This window comes from Dasypus novemcinctus, chromosome 12, assembly GCF_030445035.2.
Source record: "Dasypus novemcinctus isolate mDasNov1 chromosome 12, mDasNov1.1.hap2, whole genome shotgun sequence".
Lineage (NCBI taxonomy): Eukaryota > Metazoa > Chordata > Mammalia > Cingulata > Dasypodidae > Dasypus > Dasypus novemcinctus.
In genome coordinates this window covers 95,412,447-95,429,535 of record NC_080684.1, presented here as the reverse complement: position 1 = coordinate 95,429,535, position 17,089 = coordinate 95,412,447, and positions in this window count along the sequence as shown.

Genomic DNA, 17,089 nt, shown 5'->3' with positions numbered 1-17,089 from the left:
AGCCATTCCATTCCTAGGCATTTACCCAAGAGAAATGAAAGCATGTGTCCACATACTTATTCAGAATGTTCACAATGGGTTTATTTGTAATAACCTCAAACTAATGTCCAACAGGTGAATGGATAAAACAAATTACAGTATAAACATACAATGGACACACAGCAATACAAAGGAATGAATGGCTAATCCACCCAACCTGAATGAATTTCAAAACAATTAGGCTGAGGGTGAGGCATAGTTAGTCTTCTCCAGGCTGTATAGCTCCTTCCTACAATAACATCACCAGACCCGTTTATGTGCTTTTGTCACCCTAGCAGAAACTGTTATGCAATGCCTTTATTCCAAGATCCAATATATTGCCCCTCATTTTCCCGCCTCTCTGTGGAGCGCTATCTTCATTCTCTGGACCACCGCCACCAAAGAGACTCTCTCCTGTCCGTAAGTCCCAATAAATAAAGCCTATGTCTGGCACTGGACCAGGTACATCCTTTGGTCCTGCTGTTTGTCCTGACCCATGCCCTTCAGGAGCTGGGTTGCAACCCTGAGAAAAAGAAGCCAGACCCTAAAAAAGCATATAATTCTATTTATAGAAATTATAAATCAATTATATATAAAATGTATAGAGAGTTACATAAAATTCTAGAAAATGCAAGCTCACCTAAATGGATCAGCAGTTGCCTAGTTAAGGGAGGGGGAAGTCTCACAAAGGACCACGAGGAAACCCTGGGGAGTGCTGGGTATGTTCACTGTCTTTTTTTTTTTTTTTTAAGATTTATTTTTATTTATTTAATTCCCCTCCCCTCCCCCGGTTGTCTGTTTTCTGTGTCTTTTTGCTGCGTCTTGTTTCTTTGTCCGCTTCTGTTGTCATCAGCGGCACGGGAAGTGTGGGCGGCGCCATTCCTCGGCAGGCTGCTCCCTCCTTTGCGCTGGGCGGCTCTCCTTATGGGTGCACTCCTTGCGCGTGGGGCTCCCCTACGCGGGGGACACCCCTGTGTGGCACAGCACTCCTTGCGCGCATCAGCGCTGCGCATGGCCAGCTCCACACAGGTCAAGGAGGCCCGGGGCTTGAACCGCGGACCTCCCATGTGGTAGACGGACGCCCTAACCACTGGGCCAAAGTCCGTTTCCCTGTTCACTGTCTTGGTCATGACGGTGGTTTCATAGGTTCCCCAATGTCAAAGCTCATCAATCTGTGCACTTTAAGTGCTTACAGTTTACTGTGTGTCAATTATACCCCCCACAAGCTGTAAAGCAAACATACTCAGCCCTGGATTTCCAAGAGGGCTTCTTTTCCCCTTTTGGGGTCTCTTCATTGAGCCTCCTGTGCCTGAGTAGCCCCAGGAGACTGTGAGCTTCTAGAAGCCGCAAAGACCCTGCTGGATTTCCACCCCTCCACCCAGAACCTGGCATGAGGCCCAGCGAGGCTCAGTCACAGAGCTGGGAAGCATCAGGGCTGGGATCTGAGGCCGACGTGCCTGGCTCTAAGGCACACCCAGCTTCCAGGTCAGCCTGGACCTCAGGAGTGAGGGGGGTGAGAGAGGCCACGCCGTTCAGCCTCCACTGGCACAGGTCCAGCCACCAACCTAAGGCAGGTTAGGACAGGGAACTAGGGAGGACGGCTGGTCAGAATAAAGCCGGAGCAGCTGGACCCCCTGGCGAGGACACAGCCCCGAGACCCCGCCCGGAAACCCCCTGAGGGAAGGCGCTGCTTGAGAACACAGCTGTAGCCCTTACAGCTAAAAAGCCCGCCAAGACCTGGTCCCATCTGAAACTCCCGGGCTCAACAGAAGCCCCGATAACTCCAAACAGAAAGGCCTCCCTGAAAGCCACAGCTAAAGGTAGATAGGACAAAGGACAACAACCAACCAGGACAGCAAACAGCTGGGGTCCCTCCTTCATATGGGGAAAGGGGAGGAGGAAAGACCCTCCGAGGGCCTACCCGGGGCCCCACGTGCGCGTCTCTCCCTGTAGCCCACCTGCACCCATGTCTCGGGTGTGTGCTTTTCCTTTTTCTCATTTCTTAATAAACTCTTTACTCCCTTGCCTACCCTATGGCGTGTCCTTAAATTCCTTTATGCCACAAAGCCAAGAACCTAGAAATCCAGAGCGTTCCGCTAACAAAACAGCCGCACGAGGCTGCGGGTCCAGTCCCGGGAGAGCTCACACCGCTAGGACAGTCTTGCTTAGATGCCTCGAGACCTGGTTTTATCTGCTTCAACCCAGTGGCGGTTCTCCTCCCACAGTGTAGACTAGCTGAAATAGCGGAATCTGAACAAAAGGCCTGGAATCAAATCCAGGAGCCCCGACTTACACCCGTGTGCCCCTTCGCTCCTGGAAGCTTTTATTTCCTATCTGACAGGATGCGGATAATCACAGCATCAACTCAAGGGGCGGCGGTGCGGGTTAAATCGTGTAACAGATGTAAGACGCTCAGGTGGGGGCCTGGCCAGAGGAATCACACCACAGGCGTTGGCTGTTCGGTTCTGTTCCGTCAGCGAGAGCATCCAGTTCTCCTTTCACGGTTCAGCAGGAGCATTTTTTTTCTGTATAGAAACTTCTGGTTAGTTCTGCCTAAGGGTGGGGTCATCAACCTCTTTGTTCCCAACCAGTGGCTTTGAACCTAAGGTTCCTCGTCTTTATAATTTTGTTCTCAGAAAGTAAGCTTCTTATTTGAAACAACCGCAAGCTCAGAGAAAAGATGCCAGGGTAGCACATAGGACGCACGTAGGTTGTAAGAACGGAGGGACGGGAGGAGGCCGCGCCTGCTCCCACGCTCACAGCCAGCGCGGTGGCTGGAGCTCCGCGGAGGCGGTGCCCGGCACGGAGAGCTGGGTGGGTGCTGCAAGGCTCAGCGCCCCTCGGAGGAGCAATAGCTCGACCTGAGCAAAGGAGACCCTAAGAAGCCAGAGACAAAGTGTCATCATACGCATTCTTCATCCAAACTAACCGGGAGGAGTACGAGAAGCCCCTGCAGGCTTCAGTCAACTTTTCAGAGTTTTCTATGAAGTGAGCAAAGAGGAGGAAGAGCACACCTGCTAAAGAGAAAGGACACTGAAGACACGGGAGCGGCGGGCAAGGCGCCTCGGGACGGTGAAATGAAACCCCAAGTTCCTCCTAGAGGGGAAACAGAAAAGAAGTTCAAGGCTGCCGATCTTGTTTTGTTCTGAGTATTGCCCCAATATCAAAGGCGAATATCCCGGCCTAACCATTGATGATGTTGGGAAAGGAGAAGAAAAGAAAAGGAAAGTGGGAAATATGAATAAAACCACTGCAGGTGGCAATCCGCCTGCTGAAAAGAAGGCTGCCAGGCAGAATGAAAACTACGAAGTTTACTGCTGCACACTGGGCTAAAGGGAAGCCTGATGTAGCAAAAAAAGAGAGAGTCATCCGGGCTGAAAAAAATCAAGAAAAAGAAGGAAGAGAAGGAAGAGGAACAAGACGAAGATGATGAATAAGATAGTTCTAGGACAATTTTTTCCCTGCCTTATACTATTTCTATTTAACTCCCTTATAAACAACTCATTCCTTTTAAAGAAAAAAATGGAAATGTAGGGCTGTGTAAGATTTGTTTTTAAACTGAACGGTGTTTTTCGTATAGTTAACACACTCCCGGATGTGTCTTTAGATAGTTCCACCGACCTTGCCTGGTAGAGTACGGGGATTGCATATTGGCACGGGAATTTAAAATAGGTTCTTGTTGGTGCACAGCAAAGGACTTACATTAATATGTGGGGATGGTAGATTTTTCATCTTCAGTTGTCTCTGATGCAGCTTGTACGAAATAATTGTCACTTAAATACTATTCTGTAATTGCACACACGCACACACGCTAAGTTGTAGCTGTTTTTTGACATTCTAAAAAAATCCACATTTACTATACTTTCATCCACATTTACCAGTTAGCATTTTTTACATTTGCTTTGACATTCTTTCTTTCTCACTCTAGCTCTATCGAGAAATGTATCTATTTATACATAGATTTTAAATAGCTTTATTATTTGTGTGTGTATAAAATGTTTTTCAGGCTTATTTGATAGTAAGTTGCAGATATCATGACTCTTCACCCCAAATTTAGCATGCTCTCTTCCCAAGAACAGTCTCTTGAAACTGCAGGACCATAAGAGAACTCGGGAAATGTGACTTCAGTACAAGTTAATTACCTAAAGCTTATTTTTGCATTTCACCAGTGGCCCAATAATGTCATTGTGCCCCAGGCCAGGGATCTGCTTTGCATTTAGCTGTCTAGCTTCTTTGGTCTCCTTTAGTTAGGAATGGCTCCTCAGCCTTTGTGTTACACCACCTTGACGTTTTCCAAAGCTCCAGGCCAAGTCTTTTGCCTTCGAGCCCACCCCACTAGGCTCTGAGATTTAAAGGGTGAAGACTCCTGCTTAGGCCTGGCCTGTGGAGAAATATTTGTTCCCCGTCAAGGGATGCAGGGAGGGGCCGCGGACGGGAGGAACGGGCGGAGGGCTGTGGCTTTGCGGGGAAGCAGCCCTCAGCCCCCGCGTGCGGGCGTCAGGGCTGGTTCCAACTCCGCCCCTGCAGCCCAAAGGGAGGGAGCCAGGAAGGGCTGGAACTTTGACTCAGCGAAAATAAACCTCGGGACCGTGACTCAGCGAAAAGCTGCCGGACCGTGATTCAGCAGGAAAGGCGCCCCGGCGCGGCTTCGGAAAGGATGACTCAGCAAGGGCAAGGGCGGAGGGCGGCGGGTCAGGTGACCGAGTGCCCGGGGAGCCTTGGCGGTGATTGTGCGTGGGGCTCTCGGTCAGATGGGAATGGCTTGCTGTTCTTTTCGCCTTGACCCTGCCTCTTCACTTCCCTAAGCTCGCACAGGCAGCTGACAAAGCCCCAGCCATTCGGGACTTGCATGAGCACAGACGTGAGAATGTGCCTGGTAAATACTCAGGCTGTGATAAATGGCTTCAAGCAACTGACTCTGCCACTCATAACCTCATCAGTCAGGTGGGAATGCTACGCTGTCTGGCAGGGTTGTTGGGATGACTGGGTGCCTGGGCAATTTCCTTCAGCACATCAACAATCAATTGGTTGTCTCTCTAAGGCCTCAGTTTCCCCTCTTAAATATGAGGGACCAAGATAATTTCCCTTCCATTTTTGACATTCTATGGGTGTATTATCATTCTTACAATTTAAAAATAATTTTTAAAAAGAATGCCTTCTGGGGAGGGGGTGGATAAATGGGAATCCAATATATATTTTTTTAAGATTTATTTGTATTTATTTCTTTCCCCTTCCCCCCACTGTTGTCTGCTCTCTGTGTCCATTCGCTGTGTGTTCTTCTGTGTCCGTTTGTTGTGTGTTCTTCTGTGTCTGCTTGCATTGTCAGCTATACCAGAAATCTGTCTCTTTTCCTTGCATCATCTTGCTGTGTCAGCAATCCGTGTGTGCGGCGCCACTCCTAGGTGGGCTGCGCTTTTTCTGGGCGCACTCCTTGCGTGTGGGATTCCCCTATGCAGGGGGCGCCCCTGCGTGGCACAGCACTCCGTGCACGCAGCAGCACTGCTCATGGACCAGCTCACCACACAGGTCAGGAGGCCCTGGGTTTGAACCCTGGACCTCCTATGTGGTAGGCAGACGCTCTATCAGTTAAGCCAAATCCGCTTCCCCTGTATATTTTCTATGTAAGTTTTCTGTAATCTAAAACTTCTTTAAAAATAAAGTTTAAAAAATATAATGCATTCTTATTCACCAGTTATGAAACTCATGCGTAGCTACTGTACATTTAAATTCATAATTCCAACACCTATAAACAACCATTGGCATCTTAGTGTATTTTTTAGAATGAACAAAACAAAACAGAACAAAAGTATGAGAGAATTGTTGGAAGATGGTGGAGCGGAAGCTCCAGGAACCAGTCCCTCCACCATAACAAGTTATTGAACTTGCAGGAAATGTCTGAATCAATCACTTTGAATCTCTGGCGTCTAGTGGTACACTATGCAGCATCCCAGGCACAGCAGGAGGAAGAGGCTGGTAAATTATGGTAAATATCGGTGAATCTCATCCTCCAGTGGCAGCTCTCATCTCCCCAACCCCCAACGGTGTGGCAGGCAGCAGTGAGCAGTGGGGACAGTAGCCTGGGTTCCTGGAGCACCTTGCTGGTGACAGGGTGGGCTATAAGGACCAAGCTCTCCAAAATCCAGGGGCGTGTGGTCAGATAGCTGATCACTGCTTTTAATCAGTTACTTCAGATCCCTGAGAGTGTGGCTCTGAGGGTGTCGGCTCCACCCTCACTCCATCAAAAGGGGCAGAAGAGCCTTAAAGAGGGAGGACCTAGTTTTTTCCTCTCTGTTTTCTCTTTTCCTTTCCCTGTTAGGAGCAGAAATAGTTTGGAAAAGTCACACATTAATGGCTCTATCCCTCAACAACAACAACAAAAATTAGCAGTCCCAGAGAAATGGGAGAACTAGATTTCCAGAGTTATAACAACATAATACTCAAAATGTCCAGTTCTCAACCAAAAATTACAAAACACAAAAAAGAACAGGAAAGTATGTACCATTCACAGGAAAAAAAGAATTTTCCAGAAACCACCCTTGATGAAACCTATACATTGGAACTGTTAGTGAAAGACTGTAGATCATCTGTCTTAAATATGTCAAAAGAGCAAAGGAGTCCATATACAAAGAACTAAAGGAAATTAGGAAAATATTGTTTGAACAAAATAAAAAGCTAGAAATTACAAAAAAGAATCAAACAAATGTTGGATCTTCAAAGTCAGTAACTGAAGTGGAAAAAAAAAACATCAGATGGCTTCATCAGCAGATTTGAAAGGCCAAAGAAAGGATTGAAGACAAGAAAATTGAAGTTATCTAGTGTAAGCAGCAGACATAAAAAATAATGAAGAAAATTGAACAAAGCCTGAGGCAACTGTGAGACACCATCAAGCATACCAACACACATATCACTGGAGTCCCAAAAGGACAAAGAAAGAGAAAAGGACAGAAAAAAAAGTATTTGAAGAAATAATGGTGAAAGGCATGAATGTACACATCCAGGAATTTCAACATATTCTAAGCAGGATAGACTTTTAAGAGGTCTACACCAAAACTCAGAATTCAAAGACAAGGAGGATTTTGAAAGCAGCAAGAGAGAAGTAACTTGTCACATGCAAGAGATCCCCAGTAAGTTTAACAGTGGATTACTCATCAGAAACCATGGAGGCCAGAAGACGGTCAGATGGATATTTCAAGTCCTTAGAGAAAAAAAAACTGTCAACCAAAAATTCTGTATCTGGCAAAATTAAAAATTACCTTTCAAAAATAAGGATGAAGGGGAGTGGGTATAGCTCAGTGGTTGAGTGCATATGAGGCCCTGAGTTCATTCCCCAATACTTTCTAAAAAAAAAAAAGGAAAAGAAAGGTGAAATTAAGACATGTACAGATAAAGAAAAGCTGAAAGAGTTCATTACCAGAAGACCCGCCTTATGAGAAATGCTACAGGGTGTCTTTCAGGATGAAGTAAAAGGACACCAGACAATAACTCAAAGTCATAAGAGAAACATAACATTGGTAAAGATAACTATATAGGTAAATCTAAAATCGTGTATTGTACTTTTGGTTTGTATTCCCCCCTCCATACAACTTAACAGGCAGATGGGTAAAATAACCTTTAAAATCTATGTTAATATTTATATTATGTGTAAAGATATAATCTGAGATAATAATAAAAGAAGGGACAGAGATATATATGGTAGAGATTTCGTATACTACTGGCATTAGTTTGTACTAGTTGAACCAGATTGTTAAAGATGTTCATTGTGATTTCAAAGGTAGCCACTAAAAAATGACCTAAAAATATGGAGAAAAGGAAAGAAGGGAATAAAAACAGTACTTAACAAAAAAGCAAATGGGAAGCCAATGTGGCTCAAGTGATAAGGCCTCTGCCTACCATATCAGAGGACTGGGGTTCAATTCCTGAGCCCTCCTGGTGTAAAAGAAGAAGAGAAAGCGTGCCTGCATAGTGAGCTGAGTGCCCACGCAGTGAGCTGAGTACCCGTACAGTGAGCCGAGTGCCCATGCTAGTGCCCGTGTGGTGAGCTGTGTGCCCACGTGGTGAACCAGTGCCTGTGCAAGTGAATCACACAGCAAGATGATGATGCAACAAAAGAGAGACAAAGGGGAGAATCAAGGTGAAGAGCAGCAGAGACCAGGAACTGAGGTGGTGCAATTGACAGGGAAACTCTCTCCACATCAGAGGTCCCCAGGATCAAATCCTGGTGAATCCTGGAGGAGAAAGATGAGAAGAGAAGACAAAAAGAGAAATAGAGGGAAGTGGTCATGGCTCAACCAATAGAGCATCCATCGACCATATGGATGGTTCAGGGTTCAATACCCAGGGCCTCCTGACCTGTGTGGTGAGCTGGCCCACGTGCAGAGCTGCCGTGTGCAGGGAGCATCATGCCACACAAGGGTGCCCCTTGTAGGGGAGCCTCACACTCAAGGAGGGCCACCCCACATGAAAAAAAGTGCAGCCCGCCCAGGAGTGGTGCTGCACACACAGAGAGCTGATGCAGCAAGATGACGCAACAAAAAAGAGATGCAGTTTACCAGTGCTGCCGAGAATACCAGCAGGCACAGAAGAACACACAACAAATGGACACAGAGAGCAGAGCCCTTGCTCTTTTGGCCTTGGCCCACCTTCGCTATTCAGGGTGTTGCTGTGTTCAGGAGGAGGGGCAGAGATGGGACACATCCAACTCAAGCGTTGACAAGTAATGTGGCTTTGAGTGAAGATTTTCTGGGCATCTGAGGAGGTGGTTGCACTGCACGTTGTGCAGCCAACTTCCTCCAGAGCCCTTCTCTGGGATGTTGGAGCTGCCTCCCTGGCAAACCATGGGATTGCTCTTCCTGGCCTCCTTGGGTGAAGGGGAGGCCGTGTGATCCGTCGCAGCAGTGACTCGAGGGTGGGAGGATTTGTGTCACACTTCTGACCTGAGCGTTCGGTGGCCAGGGAGATGCTCCGGAGCTCCTTTCCCTTGGGCTGGGGACCAGCAGTGTTCCAGATGGCGGCTGCTTCAACACCCGGTCCCTAAGTGCCTCCCCTGCCAATGGGCTTGGGCACGAGCGAGAAGCAAGCCTTGGCTGTTTGCAATCCCTGTGCAGAGGGGCGTTTATTACCTCAGCACCCCCTAACTGACCCCCCCTTTCACTGTCACCTCTTGTGGCGGTTTGAGGCTGGGTGGACCCCAGAGGATTCTGTTCTTGAAGCCAGTCGGCTCCTGCGGGTGTGCACCTGGGGTAAGCGGTCGGCTCCTGCGGGTGTGCACCTGGGGTAAGCGGTCGGCTCCTGCGGGTGTGCACCTGGGGTAAGCGGTCGGCTCCTGTGGGTGTGCACCTGGGGTAAGCGGTCGGCTCCTGTGGGTGTGCACCTGGGGTAAGCGGTCGGCTCCTGTGGGTGTGCACCTGGGGTAAGCGGTCGGCTCCTGTGGGTGTGCACCTGGGGTAAGCGGTCGGCTCCTGTGGGTGTGCACCTGGGGTAAGTGGTCGGCTCCTGTGGGTGTGCACCTGGGGTAAGTGGGGCCATTGGATCAGGTGCTTCAGTGGGGCGTGGCCCAGGGTGGGTCTTACTCCTCTTACTGGCCTCCTTTATAAATGGGATATTCCTTTACAAATGTGGAGAGAGAAGAGAAAAAAGCCAGGGAAGCCAGAAGCTGAAAGCGACAAAACCTGGAGGAGAAGGGGGAGCTCAGCAGACGGTGAGAGCCTCGCCATGTGTCAGGGGTTGCAGGGTCGCCGGCAGCTGGTCTTGGGGGGAGAAGGCGTTGCCTGATAATGCCTTGGTGCGGACCTTTTTCTTAGCATTGAAGCTGTCAGCTTGTAAGCTTGCTTCCAGTAGCCTGGTGGACTAAAACTCTGCTCTTCTGCCCAGGTTCCTCTCCTCTGGCGGCTGCCTCTCTCTCTCTGTCCTCTTCCTCAGTCCCACCCGCCCAGGTCCTCCCCACACTCCTCCCCCAAAGCCTTTCGACTTGCACACAGAGTTCCGTGAAGCGGCACAGCTACTGTTTCCTAAACATACCCCCAGGGAGACCGCAAGTCCTCCTGCCGCTACAGGTACCCCGTTTTACAGGTGGAGAACCAGGGCTCCCAGAGCTGGTGGCGAGAGGTGGAGGCAGGGCGAAGCCCTGGGCCGCCACGGCCTCGCGGAGGCTGCGGACTGCGCCCCTGGCACCCGCCAGATGACGGTGCTGGACGGAGCAGCTGACACCCTTCCCAGTTTCCCCAGGGAGCCGGCTCTCCCTGCCCCGCACAGCTGGGCCCACGGCGCCTCCCATCAGCAGAGTCACTCTGGAGGTTGTTCGGAGGGTTTGAGGGTGCGCTGGGTGGCCCCCTCAGATTCTAGACCTTTCTTGTCCCAGCCGAGTTACTTGCTGGCTGTGTGACCTTGGGAAAGTCACTTGCCCTCACTGGGCCTCACTGGCCTCCTCTGACCCAAGGACATTGGATTAGATCAGGAATCCCAAACCCAGAGGCTTCCAGGGGCCAGACAGGCAGCACAAGCCACATGTCCCATCTAAAGGGGGCAGTTGGAACTTAGCGCCAGCCAAACTTTGCCATGTGGGAAATCCTCTTTTCAAAATGAATGAATGAATGAATGTGAAGTTAGAAAATCTCATTTTTTAAAAAAACTTTGGCAATAAACTCATTTTTTAAAATTTTTTGAAGTGTATCACTCATACATAAACATACATAAACAATAAGTGTATAGTAATAGTTGTGAACTTACAAAACAAATGTGTAACATCATACAGGACTCTCATAACTCACCCTACCACAATACCTTGCATTGTTGTTAAACATTTTTAACTAATGATTAAAGAGCATTGTCAAAATATTATTACTAACCAAAGTATTTTTCCCCAACCCACCCTATTATTATTATTCTCTTTATATCATTTATATATGAAAACATAACATACTTAAACAATAAGTGTATAGTGAAAGTTGTGAACTTACAAAGCAAACATGCATAACATCATACAGGGGTCTTGTACATCAGCCCTCCACCAACACCTTGCATTGTTGTGAGACGTTTGTTACAAATTATGAAAGAATATTGTCAAAATCTTACTACTAATTATAGTCCTTATATTTGGTGTGTTTTCCCCCCAACCCACCATATTACTTTTAAATATATTTTTTATGACAGAAGTTGTAAACTTATAAAATAATCATGCACATGTGCAGAATTCCCAAACAGCACCCCTCCATCAACACACCACACTGGTGGAACACTTGTTACAGATGAGATAATATCTGATTGTCACCACGTCCATAGTGTACATTTGGTGCATATTTTCCATACTGCCTATTACAACACAGTACCTCTTTGGCATAGATGCAAGAATATTCTATTATTACTGCTAGCCACAGTCCAGTTGTATTTTTCCCATGCTTCTCCACATTCCCACCACCCTCCAAGACTGACGTGGCCCTCGAGCTGCCAGCGTGAGACCTCTGGGTTGGCTGGTGTCCCCATTCCCTCCCCTGTAGCCAGCTCTCTGAGAGTTTGGCGGGTCTGTGATCTTTGGAGGTTGGGTGGGATTGATCCGGGTGGGATTGATCAGGGTGGGATTTCAGAGAGGATAATTCCTGCCTCCTCTCCTTGGGCACACTCCCATGCTGCCCTGCGTCATCCAGCATTCCGAGGAGACCACAGGCTCCACCCCCCAAGCATTCTGTTTGTACCAAGGGACGGTGCCATCCGGTGCAGTTGTCATCCTTCCACCAGAGTGAGGCTTGGGAGGGCGGGCCATCCATGGACCTGTCCGCCTGGACTCGAACCGCCGTGCCAGGTTTCCTGGACGGGAGTCCTGTAGGTTTCCGGTGCTTGTTCCCTGCTGCGTCCTCAGAGCCTAGCCACAGCGGGGCTCATAGCAGGAGAGGCTCACGGTGACCCCCTCCAGGGACAGAGGCGGGATTTGGACCTGGAGGTACTAAGCCCAGATTTCTGAGCTGGGAGATGAGAATGAATTAAAACAAATCAGGGTAGAAGGTCTAAGGATTTGCCTTAAATGTCAATTGGATTTTATGAAACTAAAATCTGGGGGCTGGCCAGGTGAATTTGTTAGAAAGAAATCTTCTTCTGGAAGAAAATAAGGCTCACCTGATTGTGGAGAAGAAAATAATTTATTCTCAATCTTGAAAGAAGGGGCACACAACCAGAAAACGTGGCTGGCGCCCGGAACAAAGAAAAATCACACAATTTATACCCCTAAGCCTAGCGCGGAAGCCCTTCCTCTGTTTCTCCATAGATTGGATACTTCAGAAGTCACAGCCTATCCGAGAAGATCTAACTTTTCCGCGCAAAAGTTTATGATTAACCGCTTCCCCCATCACATTCCAACAATTTTAGTTTTTACCTGCTCCCCTTTGCCAAGTAAGGAATGGCATTTAGTGCTGAATTGGTATTGACTTAGCATCTTTTTACTGCCTATAGGACTGGCTTAAACTGTTTCCTTTGTTGCTGTTTAGCCCAGGAGTGGGAGAATGAGGCAGTAGGCTGCCAGGTTACATTAATCATTATTTTCTTCCTTTATGTGAAAACTTATCTTTATTTCTTACAGATTGGGCTGCTCCCTTGGGAGGTAGTGAGAGTGCCGTCACTGGACGTGTGCAAGCAAAGGCCAGGTGTGAGATATGAGGTTGGCTGGCTGGCACCGCTGGTCTATGCCCCTGTGCTGGTCTTTACCAGGTTTCTGTTGGACGATGAGACAAAAATCCTTACCTGTTGCTGACCCAAGTGGGATGTTTTGCCATCTAGGTTTTTTGTGTCCTGATTGTCATAACATGACAATGTTTAGTTTTCTTAAAAGCAAGCTGTCCAATAACAAGGCTCCGTTACACTTCGCACAGCCCCCAGTCTCTTCAGGCCAGTCTGGTGACAGTCCCCAGACGTGGTAGGTCATCTCTCCCTCCCACCCAGGCCATCGCCTTCCAGAAGTGTCTTCCAGTCCCCTTCGTCTCTACAGAGAGCGTGCAGTGTATGGTAATGTGGGGGGCCTGGAGGGCTGTCCACTCAATAGCCAGGCCCCTCCCCGTGGTAAGAGACCTACAGTTTTGGGGGGTTCAGATGGGAACCTGCTCTGGGCCGTGAGCCCCGGCCAGGGTGCGCCTGCGATTGGTCTAAGGCTTAGACTGGGCGTTCTCGTGGCCCTGCCACTGCAGACACCAGTCCTGTAAGGAGGACCGACCTGGTCAGGAGGTCAGCGCTGGCTTGACAGAGGCTGGGACACCCGAGCTGAGCCTTGAAGGACCTCGAGCTGGTGGAGTGGGGAAGGACATTCCAGGTGGACAGAACAGCATGTGCAAATGGGGCAGGGAGGAAGAGGAAAAGGGGAGGCTTGGTCACAGCTGACGCCCGGCAGACCACGGGGCCAGGAGACCCTGCCCAGAAACCTCCCGAGGGGAAGGCTGGAAAGATCCTGCGAGACCCTGGCCACGGGGTCCCCTTTGGAACTCTTTCTGGGGTCAAGGGGAAGCCCTGGATACCTTCAGAGAAAAAGTCTCACCACTGGCCCCCTGAGAGCTAACAGGTGGGGCATCCGATCAGAACAGTGAACTCTTACCAGATTTCATTTAGGCTCTTGACTGTGCTGCAGAAATGAATTTCAAGAGCACGTCCGGTGAGTTAGGCCAGTAATTTATTCCAGTAGGGAGGGAAGAGAAATGGGAGAAAATAACAGATCATGGGTCCCAGGTGAAGAGGAAGGGGCTGAAAAGTGATAAAGCGGCTGGTTTACAGACGGCAACTCCCCATGATAGATGATAAATGCCCAGGTTTTACTTGTGTGGCCATCGTGGCAGGGGGAAAATGGCGAGAGCAGCGCACAGAGGAGAGGAACAGGTCGAGAGAGCGCGGGTTCAGGCCTCGAGCCTCCTGTTTGAACATTACTTATCCCACCCCTTTGCTAATGGCAGGGGAGGCGTTCCAGCTGTGTGCTGTTTTGATTGATGACCCCACCCTACGATCCCCGTGATGGCCCAATGAGCAAGTCCTTGGGGAATACCCGGGCTTCTCCTGGCTTCCCGGGGAAGTCTTCTTCTGAGTGGCAGAGTCTTGGGGAGGGTCTTCCAGCAGCCGTCTTGAGGGTACTGCCGTCCACGTGGGCTTCCTGCCGGGTTCCAGTCCATCTGTTGGCTCCCCATCTCACTAGCCGGCTCCACAACAGCCGGCCCCGCCCCCGCACTGGGAAGGGGGTGGAGGACACTTTAAAAAGGCCCGACCTGGGGCCCCACGTGCGCGGCTGCCCCTGCAGTGTACCTGCAGGCCTGTCTGCAACTGTGTACCTTTTCTTCTTTCTTAATAAAGTCTTTACTCTCTCCCTACCCTACGGCGCGTCCTTACATTCTTTCATGTGACATAAGCCAAGAACCTAGATGCCCAGAACCCAGCGCCTTCTGCCAACGCAAAGGCCCGGGGGCAGGGCGTGGGGCTTTCGAGGCCGGAGAAGCCTCAGCTGTAGGGTGCAGAGACCCGGAAGAGTGGGGGGGGGCGGACCCCAGGGGCCTTGGAGGCCAGGCCAGGAGGGGGTCTCTAACCCTAGGGCAAACGGAAGGGTTTTAGGTGTGTGTGCTGGCAGGAGGAGGGGGTGCTGTGAGACAAGGTCAGATTTGCCTTCTGGATTTATTCTGGTCCTGTGCGAAGAAGATATTGAGGGAGGGCAGGGTAAATACCTCAGACCCCTAACCTCAGGTCCAGAGAAAAGCCCCCAGCTGTCTGGAAGAGTTAGAGGGCTTGCATGCTTCGTTTCCACCACTTCCCCTGCCCTCCGGCCTCTTCCTGAGTGATTTCTACTCTGTTCTCTGCTGACTCAGGCGTGAAACTGTCCCTTCTCCATTTCCACAACACCCCTCCTCCTGACAAATTCTGTGAGCAGAGGGTCATACCAGGGACCACCCAGAAAATAATTTACAGTGCTATCTTGGATGAGTCTCTTCCAAATCTTTTTGCCCCCCTCCCCAGCTCCCTCCCCAGTCTTACAGATCCAAATCACTGTGAACTAACCCAAACAGAAGTTTTATTTTTTTCCCATCACTGCCTGGGCTGCCCAGCCAAGGAGGTTTCCGGGTAGGGTCTCACGGCCACGTGATCTGCCGGGTCCAATGAGCAGCCCTTTTTGGTGTCTCTGGCAGTGTTTGCCAACTTTCTGGTTGTTTTCAAGCCTGAAGAAGTCCAGTCTCAGAATTAATCCTCACCTCCACCTTAACACCTGCCTCCTGCCCTCCCCTTGAGCTCTTCAGGGCTTTGCTGGGAGGGACGTATGCGGGGTGGGGTGGGGGGATGGGGGGTGGTCCTGGTGTGGCCTGCTCCTCCACTCCCCTTCCTGCCTCCCAGGGCCCTTTCTTCTCTGGTGGGCTGTGGTGGGGGCAGGAAGGCGTCTTCCCTCGCTTGGCTGGGGCCGCTGCGTCCTCGCTGGGTGACCCCCCCGCCCCCCTATCTGGGCAGCCCTGGAGGGGTCTGCGTGGCAGTCCCCTGTGCAGGCTCTGGATGGATAGGTGCTGGAAGAAGGGACAGATGTACAGCGTAGGTGTCGAGTGGACAACTGGTAGGATGGTGCAGGGAGCAGTGGTGATGGGATGGGAGGAGAGCGGTAGATGGACAGACAGATGGACAAGAAGGCTGGAAGTCACGGGTCTTCTCAGCCTCCCCTGGGGTCCTCCACCCCAGTGTTACAACACCGGAGAAACCTCCATCCTCAGCTGGTGAGAAAAGGGCTCAGCTCCTAGTGGGCGGGTAACTGGGGAGGGATGAGGAGAGAGGGGGTAGGTGCTTAGCACCAGACATGGGGGTGTAAGGGCCAAGATCACCAAGTGCACGGGTGTGGGGGGGTGGGGAAACAGAGCAAAGGGGAGAAACAGGAGCCAAACAGAGAGCCAAGGAGCCTGTCTTGAGGCCGGATGAGTAGAGGTGGGGTATGGCGTAGGCAAGCACGGCCGCGGCCATGCTGGGACCAGGGCCTGTGCCAAGGACGGTGGTGCCCAGTGAGCGTAAGGCCAGGCGGTCAGGACGACAGGACCAGGGCCTGTGCCAAGGACAGTGGTGCCCAGCGAGCGAAAGGCCAGGCGGACAGGATGACAGTGGAGCCCGCCATGGGGGTGAGCGCACCATCCCCAGCCCCCACCCTTCCGGGTCAGGGGTCTGCTCCAAACAGGTGGCGGCCCCAGTGGGGCTGGACAAATGGAGGTGGGGCAGTTAGTCCCCTGGCTTGAGGATGCCCCAGCAACTAGAAGCCGGAGTGAGAGACTCAGTAACTAACGCTGGAGACAAAGCCTGATTGCCACGCAGAAAAGGGAAAAATAATAACCACCCCATGCAATGCAAAGTGCTTTGTAGGCAAAAAGCAACACAAACAGAAGCCTTCCAAATCCCGGGTCCTAGGGGAAACCACGATCAAGGAGCTCCTAGGTGGGAGAAGGTGTACTCTTCCCAAAGTGGCCGCGACACCCGACACCCTAGCGGGGCGGAGGGCGCTGTGGTATTTCCGCAGATGGACTCCCGGCTGCCCTTCACTCACTCCCCGCCCCCGCCCCCGGCCGGTTGGGTGGAGCAGGCGTGGGAGACGCAGGTGCCCTGGGCAGGCTCCACCTTGTGGGTGCCAGGCAGCACCAGGAGCTTGGCAGGGCGGGAGGGAAGTGAAACCCTGGCAGGGAACAGCCGTGCCCTCCTCCCCCGCCCCCGCCCCCGAGCTAGACCCCTGGAAAGGGGAAGCAGGTGGGTGGAGCCGAGGCCAAGGGTGAGAGGGCTGCCTGGCTACCCCTCGTGGTGGTGAGACCCTGCCCCCACTGAGCAATGGGAAAGCTCCTGCGATGGACAGAAAACAGGCCTCCATTCCACAGAGCAGGAAAGTGAGGCTCCGGAGGGTCAACTGACCAGTCCAAGGTCACACAGCTGGTGAGCGCCTCACTGAGTCCTCTTTGCTGCAGAGGCCGGCATGAATTTTATTGCGTTTTCTTCTGGGGCTGGAGCTCTGCCTAGGGCTGTTGTGGGGCTAGTAGAGTCTGTGCGGGTGTGCGCGGGTGTGCACATGTGCGTAGGTGTGCGTGCACACGCACCAGTGCCAGTGGGGACC